Source organism: Mesoplodon densirostris, chromosome 12, assembly GCF_025265405.1.
Source record: "Mesoplodon densirostris isolate mMesDen1 chromosome 12, mMesDen1 primary haplotype, whole genome shotgun sequence".
NCBI lineage: Eukaryota > Metazoa > Chordata > Mammalia > Artiodactyla > Ziphiidae > Mesoplodon > Mesoplodon densirostris.
The window spans coordinates 46269012-46281436 of NC_082672.1; the positions used below are offsets into that span (position 1 = coordinate 46269012).

Below are 12425 nucleotides of genomic sequence, written 5' to 3' on the forward strand. Positions count from 1 at the left end.
TGACCAACTATTTGTTTTTCTGTTCTGTTCAGAGGTAATCAGGTACCCAGAGGCTTCAGCATTGCTGTCTTCCCTTCTCAATGGCGTTTCTGGTGTCCACCTCAGGAGTCTCCTTGGCCAGCCCTGAAACACTTGAAAATTAAACAGAGAATCCACTGCATATATTCTTCTTGAAAATTTCCATTGTATATATTCAGAACTTTCTGAATAAGAATAAGGATTTGAAGGTAAGAGAACTTTGGAAGTAACTCACATTCTTGTGTAACTTAATTACATCAAAAGTGAATATTTAATATATTTTTAAAAATATACAAAAGTAAAAGCAGTTGCTGAATATAAGGAAAATAGCCAGCTATGTGTAGTTCTGCAGCAAAAAAAGGTAAATAAAATACAAAGTTCAAAAGTTGTTATATGTCATGTAAATATAAATACAAGCAAGGCACAGTGATTATCTTGATATCTGAACTCAGTTTCACACAAAAAAGCATGGCATACAGTGGTTCCCAAATTCTAATATGCATGAGAGTGACATGAGGGGAGATAGAGGTTCTTAAAATGCTGATTCCTGGACATATTTCACAGAGAGTTAGATTCACTCGACTGGGATATGGTCCAGCAATCTGCATTTTTACAGCTACTCACCCCCAAAAGATCCTGATGAAAGTGGGTCTTGGGCCTTTGAGAAACATGGAAATTGGCATTTAAAATAATGTACTTCTAATTTTCAAACTTCATTTAAAGGAGTTTTATGTGGTTTGTTTCCTTCAGTCACAAGAATAAACAAGGAAGGCTTATTTTAAATAGTGCTAAATTAGTGCTGCTTTTTTGATCCCCCCCCAATTGAATTATTAATCCTTTCCAATATTCCTTTTTTTTTTTAACATTTAACTGGAGTATAATTGCTTTACAATGGTGTGTTAGTTTCTGCTTTTATAACAAAGTGAATCAGTTATACATATACATATATCCCCATATCTCTTTCCTCTTCCATCTCCCTCCCTCCCACCCTCCTTATCCCACCCCTCTAGGTGGTCACAAAGTCTCGAGCTGATCTCCCTGTGCTATGCGGCTGCTTCCCACTAGCTATCCGTTTTACATTTGGTAGTGTATATATGTCCATGCCACTCTCTCACTTTGTCCCAGTGTACCCTTCCCCCTCCCCGTATCCTCAAGTCCATTCTCTAGTAGGTCTGCATCTTCATTCCGTCATGGCCCTAGTTTCTTCATGACCATTTTTTGTTGTTGTTTTTTAGATTCCATATATATGTGTTAGCATACGGTATTTGTTTTTCTCTTTCTGACTTACTTCACTCTGTATGACAGACTCTAGGTCCATCCACCTCACTACAAATAACTCAATTTCATTTCTTTTTATGGCTGAGTAATATTCCATTGTATATATGTGCCACATCTTCTTTATCCATTCATCCGATGATGGACACTTAGGTTGTTTCCATCTCCGGGCTATTGTAAATAGGGCTGCTATGAACATTTTGGTACATGACTCTTTTTGAATTATGGTTTTCTCAGGGTATATGCCCAGTAGTGGGATTGCCGGGTCATATGGGAGTTCTATTTTTAGTTATTTAAGGAAACTCCATACTGTTCTCCATAGTGGCTGTACCAATTCACATTCCCACCAACAGTGCAAGTGGGTTCCCTTTTCTCCACACCCTCTCCAGCATTTATTGTTTGTAAATTTTTTGATGATGGCCATTCTGACCAGTGTGAGATGATATCTCATTGTAGTTTTGATTTGCATTTCTCTAATGATTAATGATGTTGAACATTCTTTCATGTGTCTGGTCCCCTCATGTATCATAGCATTCTTTTGTCTTCCAAACTTGCTCGTAAAAAGCTTAATACAAAGAGCAGTAAACATCAATCTGGTCAGGTATGACTTATTAACACGGAGAAACTAGCCAAGTGTTTTGCAATAATGATTTCTTGAGGGAGAAAGGTAGGAGGAATTTTTCCTCCAAGATGAAGTTTGAGGAAGTGAAGAAAATACCTGGGTACTTATAAATGTAATTCAATTTGAAATCATGTATTATTTTAGTTGTCAGTAGATAATCTGCCATGTCATTAATCTAGAAATGAAAATAGCAAATTTAGGTTTATTTCAGCCTGGGTTAGCTGTATCTGGAAATCTGATATTGAGAGAGAGGGAAAAAGAGCTGAAAGTAAGATAGAGCTTTAGAGCAGTAGAGCCATCTGGGACCATTCAGTGTAGGAGAAAGGAGATTTACATATGTAGGAATCTCTGGGGAGTATTAGTGTTATTATGAAACAGTGTAATAATGATATTTGTGAGATATCCAGAATAATTAAAATGTCTATTATTCTCAATTTGAGAAGTTGGAAAGTCATTTCAATTGATGTAGCAAAAGTAAAATTGATGTGGCAAAATGCTCATAATATATTGTAAATGAAAACAACAAGTTACAAACTATGTTGTGATATGGTCCCATTTTGATTAAGAAAAGCTACAGATGCATAGGAAGAAAATTGAAATGATCTACATCATAATATTATTCATGGTTATGATCGATTGATGAAATCATGGCTAATTTTTATTACTCCTCAGGATTTATAAAACTTTTTCTAAAGTATATATTATTAAAGTAATTTAAACATATTTTTTAAGAGCTGAGAAAATGTTCAGTTATCTGGGAAGTTCACTTTCATAGAACTATAAAGTAGTCCTGCTAATGGTTATTTAAAATAGCCTTAAATCAAGGCTCTTGCATCTTGTAGTATTAAACTGACTTGAATATGAGAATAGTACTTCCAATTAGATCAAAATGATTTTTAGATGTAATTCTTCATTTGTAGAATATTGCAGTAGATAAATTTCTCGTTTCCCTCCTCATTAAACACTGAAAATTTTGAATTATGACATTAATTTCTTAGAATATTCTTTATTTCTTATATCATGTAATTCCAATGTGCTTTCAAGAATTTTCTAACTATAATAGTTTGCTCCATTTGGAAGATAATTTTCTATGTTTGGTTACATTAGTGTTAGTACGTCTTTGTTCTTTAAATCTCCAGTGTAACATACGGTTAGTCTTACCATTATTACTACCAGCTGAGGTTGGCCTATGATTTTGTTTATTCTGTCTGAATCCACAGTAATTAGCTCTTTAGTTTAATGACAATATTTGTTAATGGGTTTTTAGGGCCAAATTCTGCTGTTAGAGAGTGGGTGGTGTATTTGAAGATAGAATCTGGCCTTTATGTTTTAAGCATAAGCTGTGTAATTTGATTTCAAAATGATGGTTTAAAGAGTTTACAGTAGGAAAATGAAATCTGCAATTATCTGAAGTTTGTCAGTTTCAAGAAACAGAAAATGAAAGTGACAATTTATGTAAATGAACAGCAAACCCACTCTAAATTCTCTGATATGGCTATCCTGTATATTGTGTCGTTTCATACGTAGCTGGAATAAGAAATGAAATGATAATCATCTAGCAGACATTAGGTAATTTCCCTTATGTGATGGGGCATACAGTGAGTTCTTTAAGTACATTGAAACGTTTTTTATCATTGTATTTTTTCATCTTTATTGAAATGTAATTAATGTATAACATTGTGTAAGCTTAAGGTGTACAACGTGATGATTTGATACATTTATATATGATACACTTATATACTGCAATTACCATGATACCATGATTACCATGATAAGGTTAGTTAGCACATTCATCACCTCACATAATTAAGAGAAGAGATCTTCAATATTCTCACCACACACACACACACACAAATTGATCATTGTATTTTTGAAGGACTCAGTGAAGCGGAAAGAATGTTTGCCTGAGGATCACCTGGGTTCAAAGTTAGACTCAGTTTCCTGGTAGCGGACTGACCTTGGGAAAATCTCTGCCTCTCCCTGGGCCTGTTTCTTCTTCCTAAAATGATGGCTTTGTACTAGATGATCCCAGTGGTCCCTCTAAAATGATAACTCTGACTTGCTTTATTTAAAACAGTGCTATGAGGAAGGCACAAGAAGCGCAAGGAAGTTGCAATGACTTGAGATGACTGAATAAACAAATCATTAAGTCTACTGAAAGACTTAGAGAACTTTCCTTCAATGACTTGTTACTTTTATCCTGGAGAAGAGAAATGTTTGGAGAGTTCTACGTAGAAGAGACTGTAGGCTACTCTATTAGAAATTTACAAAGAGACCAATTTTGGCAAAACTTAAAAAGAAACCCACCTAGTAACAGATGAGATATCCAACAATGAGATAGGATGCCTTGGGAGACAGTGAATTCACCATCATTACAGGAAAAGAAAGTGGGTACCAAGGGTTTTATAACCTGTCAGACTGGCTTCAAGGTATAAAAGCTAGGGACAAATATTCTGAACATAATGGAATTCAGGAAATGTTGCTATCATGAGCCCTTCTTGAGGCAACTATTAGAGGACAAACTCCATCAAATCAAGAGATGACTGTAGACACTACTGAAAAAGGACTGCTTGTGAGCCTTGAATGTATTTAATTATAAAACTAAATCTAAAACAGATATGGAGATTAGGGTGACAGAATAGAGCATAAAAGTATAATATCCTGTAGAACTAAAGTAACTAACAAAAATTAGGAGGACACAACAGAAAGAAACTGGTATATAAAGTTAGCTGATTGCTTTATTCTCAATATCTATGAATCAGATACCACTTAAACCTGACAAATCAAGTCATAAAAGTATAAGCTAGAAAAAAAAAGGCACTAAGGAAGGTCATGTTAATGCTCAACGTTAGTTGACAAAGGATGGGAGACAGAGGGGAAAAAATGCTACTTTTTCTATCAGTCATAATAGGGAAATAGTGAATATTCTAAAGACATAGAAGATCAAGGTTATTATATGAAGTTACAAACGTTATATGTAGGTTATCATATGAACTTATAAAGTTACAAATTAGAAGAAAATGTGTACTCCATTAAATATTCTTAAGAAGTTACATACATATATTAAGCAAAGAAAACAGATCATATAATGAAAGTTTTTTAAGACTTAAAACCTTTAATAGAAAACTTAAAAATATTATGACAACATAGGTTTGTTGTATCTTTCATATTAATAAATATAAAGAAATATATAGATTTTTTTTAAAGAAAATATTTTCAGCTTGGATCACAGTGCTGAACCAAATTCTGTCTATACAGATACCAGGATACAACAAAAACAAAGTTATTCAAAAATTTGAAAGTGAAAGGATAGGCCGAGTAGAGTAGAGGGGATGGATAGGTGGTTAAAACAATAGTCTGGACAAGAAGTGAGAAGGGAAGTGGAAAGAGAAAGACATGGATGCAATGCATCTTTTGAAGGAAGAATTATCAGGACTTGAACTCTAACTGGTTAGAGGGGATAATGGAGAAAACAAGGACCTGGAGACTGAGCCTACATATTGGTGGGAAGCCTGTAAAAATTAGGCTTTTAATATAAGACTGCAAGGAGTGGATGGAAAGGGAAAGGTAGCAGAGTCACAAAATGGCAATTGCTGGTGCTGGGTATTGAGATGGGTCACATTTACCACACCACGCATAACTCTGCTAATCCCATAAGGAATTTCCTTTCAGAGTTTTTATGGTCAGTCATATCATGATGGCAGTCGTGATTATCTTAGCACTTACTATTTTAAGATTTATAAAAACATTTTCTTTTCACATTCTCAATTATTCTTTGGGCATTCAACTCAAACTTCCATTTCCCCTGATACCATTTGGTACTTTGGTACTTTTCTGATGGCATGTTTCTAATTGTTTGAAAACAGCTGTGGTTAATGGGATTTTTGCTTCAATGGAATACTTAGGATATCACAGATTTTCTCTGTCAATAACTATACCAGTGGATTTCATGCCTTTTTGACAAAATCCAGAGTAAAAAAAAATATTGCCTCACAACCCAGTACATACATTCACATCCAACTGTTTACCTAGTCCACTAAAATAAAACAGTACTAAAAACAATTTTTTAAAAAGTGTACTAGGCAAATACAATCTAAAGAAATTGGGAGTTAGAATCTTAATATCAGAAAAAGTGATGCTTAGGGCCAAAGGCATTAACTAAGATGAAAGAAAAACTTTATGTGAATGCTGATATGTGTAATACATAATAAAGGTATATAATCATGAATAAATAATGGCTTTAAGGGCTACCATTGGAGTTTGTTCAGCAAACTTCTAAAAACATCCCAAGAAATAGCAATAATCTGTATTTTAGGTGCTGGACTAAAACAAAAGAATGTCACCTTCTGTATTATAAAGCAAAACATGTATACTGAAATTTATTTTCAAGAGAAAGTATTTTGATATCAAAGAGTTAAAACTACCTATTAACCAAGAATTAAGTACTTGATTAATGAAAATTTTTTTTTTCATTTTCGGCAAAAAGGGTTACAAGTTGCTTCTCTTTGTGAAAAGAAAGATAGCTTCCACTAAGACTGTAAATGTATGTCTTACACTTATTTGATTTGAAGAAAAGTGGGATGTTTTGATTCCCCCCCACTCCAACAGGTATTCTTAACAGCAGGATACAATTTCAGAGTTTTTGCAGTCAAGAGCTTTCTGCTGAGCAAAAATTCTCGTTCAATTTAGGAATGCAGATTATAATAATTTTCCTATCCTGCTCGCAGCAGGTTTCCTGCCTTTGTTTTGTAGACTCCTAAGTTGAGTAGGAAACAAGTAGGTAACTTCAGTTCCAGGTTAACACATTCTTTAAGCATAGTCCCATTAACTCAACTTAGTTATAATGCAAAGCCGCTTAGCTTCACAAGTGAAATGGAATACATTTGAATTGCTTTCCTAATGCAATACCTATTTATAATAAATGCAAAGTGGTTCATGATGGCAGACTTTCTAGAGCATGAAAAATTATGAGAGGAAAAAGCTTATTTTTTCTGACCTAAAATTGTAAAGAAATGCCATGTATGCCAGCATGTGAACTCCTATTAAAACAAAAGGAAAAAAAATATTCAAAAATAAAAATGTAGTACATTGGCCTGTATGATATATTACTTCAGCAAAAAAAAATTTTTTAATGAAGCTATTATATTTTACAGTAGCATTTTTTCCCTAGATGGCACAGTTTTTCTAATTTACATACATTTCTTCCTTACTAGGCCTCAACTTCAACCATATGCTTCAAACTTTCCTTCCTTTGTTTGAGAAAGTAAAGATTGCTCAAATAGCATCTTTTTTCTCCTAGTATTAAAATAATTGTATCTGTAATAAATTCAAATTGAATTATGTAAACCACACATTACTTTAATGTAGGTTACTAAGATATTGGTCTCATCCTTTGAATAAGAAAATTCTAGATGGCAGTTTCATCAAGTTGGCTAAAGTCAAACAGATTTGATGGGTGTCAACCACAAGCTCTTCTAAGTTCATGCTGATGTTCAGGGAATTCACTTTGTTCTTTTGTTAACTGCTCTCTTTAATGAGTAAGGTACATATGCACCATCCCATGACAACTACATTTTCATTGTGCCTGGTCAACACTGCCAAGTTCAATGATTGATTTTTTTTTTTTTTTTTTTTTTTGCGGTATGCGGGCCTCTCACTGTTGTGGCCTCCCCTGTTGCGGAGCACAGGCTCCGGACGCGCAGGCTCCGGATGCGCAGGCTCAGCGGCCATGGCCCACGGGCCCAGCCGCTCCGCGGCATATGGGATCCTCCCAGACCGGGGCACGAACCCGTATCCCCTGCATCGGCAGGCGGACTCTCAACCACTTGCGCCACCAGGGAGGCCCTCAATGATTGATTTTTTATAACAGACGAAGTAAATGTCCAGCCAAGCCCAATATGAACTTTATGAACTATACTGGCTTGATGGGGTTTTTTATGTATAGTACTGTGATTTCAGCTGAGAATCAAGACCCATACCTGGATAAATTTTATTCCACTGCACACTCCATTTCTTCATTCAGTCAACAAGTATTTGGTTAATAATTACTAAGTGCCAGGCCGTCCTAGGACTTGAGCTGCATCAGTGAGCAAAATATGGCCTTCTCTTAGGACGTGCAGACAATAAAAAATAATCCAAACAAGTAAGTGAATTATGTAGTATCATAGACGATGATTAGGTATGAAAGAAAGAAAATGTGGATTAAAGGTAAAAGGGGGAGGGAATGATAAGACAGGAGTAGGATCAGATCCAGTACTGTTTGTACCAGCCCTTCTCACTGGTGTTTCTCTATGTTCATTTTGGTTGTCTTTAAATCAGAATATGAGGATTATACTTGGAGGGTGGAGTTATTAACAAATGACCATTGCTCAAATTTTCTTTTTTTACCGATAAGCTTCTATACATTGACATTCATACTTGAGATACTCACCTTAGAGTTCTGCAAATTAATCAACTGCATGTGTTTATTAAATTTTAGCTTTAGAGCTTGGTTTTATTATAGGTAGTCTAATTAACAAGTGTTCTCCAAAGGGTGTGGGATTTCCAAAGGGGTCAAACAATGAAGAATAAAAAGTTATATTAAATTTAAACTTCCTTCTTTTGTTCTGATAATTTATAATTCATGGAGTAATTTTAAATTATAGTATCAGTGTAACCATAATTTTCATCAGTAATGTTACACAGTACCTAATTAGTTCAAAAAGACTCAAGCATCAAGTTAGAATATATTAACTTCTAGAATTAACCTGGATTTTGAGAGTGTCTAGTTTTGGACACTTTAGATAAGATTCTTACTTGATTCCCAGAAAAATAAAGACTGAACTCCAAATTTGAGCATATATTTTAAAAAAAACAACACATTAGTCATTTCTAATTTAGTTCATTTTGTGGTGCCATTTAAGAATTATTTTCATGTTGGTAACCATGTACAGCCATAACTACCGACACTATAGAATTACAGCCTGTGTGAGCTGGAAATGATCCCAGAAATTCTAGTCTAACTGCCTTTATTTTAAAGGTGTGAAAAAATGTGTCCCAAAGAAGGTAGGTAATTTGTGCAGGTTAGATGGTTGTGTGTAGGTCCAGGAAGCCTATTAATAGTAGAACCAGGACAGGAATCCATTCTTTAAAAATCACAAGCCATACCTTTTTTTGGCAAATCACTCTACCTGAGATTTCCCAATGCTTATTATTAAAATAATGTTTCCTTTAAATTAAGGAGAGTTGACCATACCTTTGAATTTCACAAAGTCACCTGATTAGTGAGTTGCCTAAGCTCCCAGAAATGGCCTGTTATTTGATAACCTCTTCAGCACTACCAGAAGTGAGCTTTTCTTAATGATCTTTTGAGATTTTTTTCTTTGAAAAATAAATAATTTATGAGTCATGAAATTACTTACCTATTAATCAGTATATATGGCACAAGTGTAATACAACATTATTATTTTTCAGTAAATTGTGGAAGGAGAAAGTTATATATAGTAAAGTCCTGAGTTTAGAAAACAGCTTAAGTAACACCTGGGCCCTGGGTTCCTCAGAGTCTTTAGGAAATGATACCGAGTCATGTGAGAACTCTGAACCCTCATAAGGGAAAATTATGTAACTCACTGGAAAATAATGCCAGTACATTTAATAGAGCAGAGAGACAATATATTCAAAACACAAAGCAAAGGATAAAAAAACTCTGTCTGCTAAGCCTAGGGAATTTCATATGCAAAAAACAATTAAAGCAATATCAGTTAATTTTCTAAGACAGTTTTTAGTTTAAGCATTATAATACATCTTAAAATGCTGTACGTTTGGTTCTTATAAATGGATCCTAAATTTGCTTGAAATGAAGGATATAACCATGGCTTTATATAATGATAAAATTAGGGTTTCTCATTGCACAGAATAGAATTTTCACATGTATTTCCAGGCATATCATTTATTAAACCAACATAATTTAAATTTTAAGTATATTAAAAAGTATATATAACATTAGGCACATGACTTTAAATGATTGATGAGGATGATGAAGGAAAACAGCTGTAAAGACACAGGGTCCAGAAGACTTAATGAGTACTTTGTGAACTTAGCAAGATTTTAATGGTTTTGTCTGATGGTGAATGAAGTAAGAAAATGAGTAATTCAACCAGTTTTTACTCCTGCTTTTGTACACTTGTAAATCCTATAAGACTACCAAGCTAAATATTGGATCTGCTATCTGTTCCAATATCCATGACACAGTTCAATTAAAGTATTCTATAATAAGTAGAATTAATTGAAAATTATAATTTAAGACTACATCTGGTTCTTATTGATGAGATGGGTAATTGTTAGCATTCTAGCATTAGGCATTTTAGATTGTTTTTTATTTTCAACAATAATAAAAAAAGATGTTTTAGAAAATACAAAGCTAATATACTTCAGGTTACCAATGGAGAAAAAAACTTTGAAAATAACTGATTTATGCTTATTTTTGATTGATTAAATTCATTTTGTCTGAAGCCCTTAGTGATATCCTTGGAAATTTCTCTCCTCTCCCTTCTCCTCTCCCCCCTCCCATGAATATTTATGGTTTAGAAGACAGCAACATTTTTTGCATATTCTTTTCCCAAAGGAACATTATTTTTCCATTTTTAATCACTTCATAGGTGATTGGTCTCTGATAGCCAAGGGAATTAGTGGGCCAGACTTCACTTCTAGGTAAACCTACGGGTCCAAGAGTGTCTTCATTTGTATCTTGGGCTGAGAAAATTGAACATACCTTTGCCTTTCACTCTCTTTTCACACATTATGTAAATTGGTAAGAATAAAAGTAATGTGATTGGGAGTATAGTTTGACAGACAGTATCATGTAATATGATACCCAAATTATTATAAGCTAGAAATAGTGCCTTGGGGCACCGATTTATTGTGATTAAGTATTGGCATTTACACATTTTTGTCTAGACTCTAGACTTGCAAAATAAATCACACTATGGAAAGTACAATTGTTTTCAAAAGGCTAACAAAGAAATAGCAAATGCAGTTTCTTCCCACAAAGAGCTTTTAATCTATTTGGACAAGTAAAGCACAGAGAAATAAGAAGTCAGATTATACAAGAGTTAATAATAAATACAAATTTCTATATGGATTGACATGGCCATTATAAATTATCCTTCTATATTTCATATGTAAACAAGTTCAGTGCATACAGAAGCTTAAGCAAAAAAGTACAAAAACATTTTATTCGTGTGTTGAGTAGAGTATATTTCCTAATGACTTGGACTCTAGACATAGGAAAATTAGATGCTTGATTTTTTTTTAACATCTTTATTGGAGTGTAATTGCTTTACAGTGGTATGTTAGTTTCTGCTGTATAACAAAGTGAATCAGCTATACGTATACATATACCCCATATCTCTTCCCTCTTGCGTCTCCCTCCCTCCCACCCTCCCTATGCCACTCCCTAGGTGGTCACCGAGCACCAAGCTGATCTCCCTGTGCTATGTGGCTGCTTCCCACAAGCTATCTATTTTATATTTGGTAGTGTATATATATCCATGCCACTCTCTCACTTGGTCCCAGCTTACCCTTCCCCATCTCCTTGTCCTCAAGTCCACTCTCCACGTCTGCGTCCTTATTCCTGTCCTGCCCCTAGGTTCATCAGAAACATTTTTTTTTTTTTTTAGTTTCCATATATATGTGTTAGCATATGGTATTTGTTTTTCTCTTTCTGACTTACTTCACTCTGTAGGACAAACTCTAGGTCCATCCACCTCACTACAAATAACTCAATTTCATTTCTTTTTATGGCTGAGTAATATTCCATTGTATATATGTGCCACATCTTCTTTATCCATTCATCTGTCACTGGACACTTAGGTTGCTTCCATGTCCTGGCTATAGTAAATAGAGCTGCAATGAACATTGTGGTACATTTGATGATGGCCATTCTGACTGGTGTGAGATGATATCTCATTGTAGTTTTGATTTGCATTTCTCTAATGATTAGTGACGTTGAGAATCCTTTCTTGTGTTTGTTGGCAATCTGTATATCTTCTTTGGAGAAATGTCTGTTTAGGTCTTCTGCCCATTTTTGGATTGGGTTTTTTTTTTTTTTTTTATATTGAGCTGCATGAGCTGCTTGTATATTTTGGAGATTAATCCTTTGTCAGTTGCTTCATTTGCAAATATTTTCTCCCATTCTGAGGGTTGTCTTTTCCTTTGGTTTACGGTTTCCTTTGCTGTGCAAAATCTCTTAACTTTCATTATGTCCCATTTGTTTCTTTTTGTTTTTATTTCCATTTCTCTAGGAGGTGGGTCAAAAAGGATCTTGCTGTGATTTATGTCATAGAGTGTTCTGCCTGTTTTCCTCTAAGAGTTTGATAGTGTCTGGTCTTACATTTAGATCTTTAATCCATTTTGAGCTTATTTTTGTGTATGGTGTTAGGGAGTGTTCTAATTTCATTCTTTTATATGTAGCTGTCCAGTTTTCCCAGCACCACTTATTGAAGAGGCTGTCCTTTCTCCACTGTATATTCTT

The 12425-nt window shown here is 34.4% G+C and overlaps 1 protein-coding gene across 8 annotated transcripts in view; it reads left to right on the forward strand.

Annotated features, from left to right (window-relative positions):
* Nucleotides 1–12425, forward strand: part of HS3ST5 (heparan sulfate-glucosamine 3-sulfotransferase 5) — a 282552-nt gene that overhangs the window by 108648 nt on the left and 161479 nt on the right. For 5 of the 8 annotated variants that reach the window (XM_060114783.1, XM_060114782.1, XM_060114784.1 and 2 more), the window contains exon 2: nt 33–227. The exons of the other annotated variants lie outside the window; for them this stretch is intronic. The gene's annotated coding sequence lies outside the window, so the exon portion shown is untranslated. The remainder of the gene's footprint in view (nt 1–32; nt 228–12425) is intronic. 8 annotated transcript variants of the gene reach the window in all.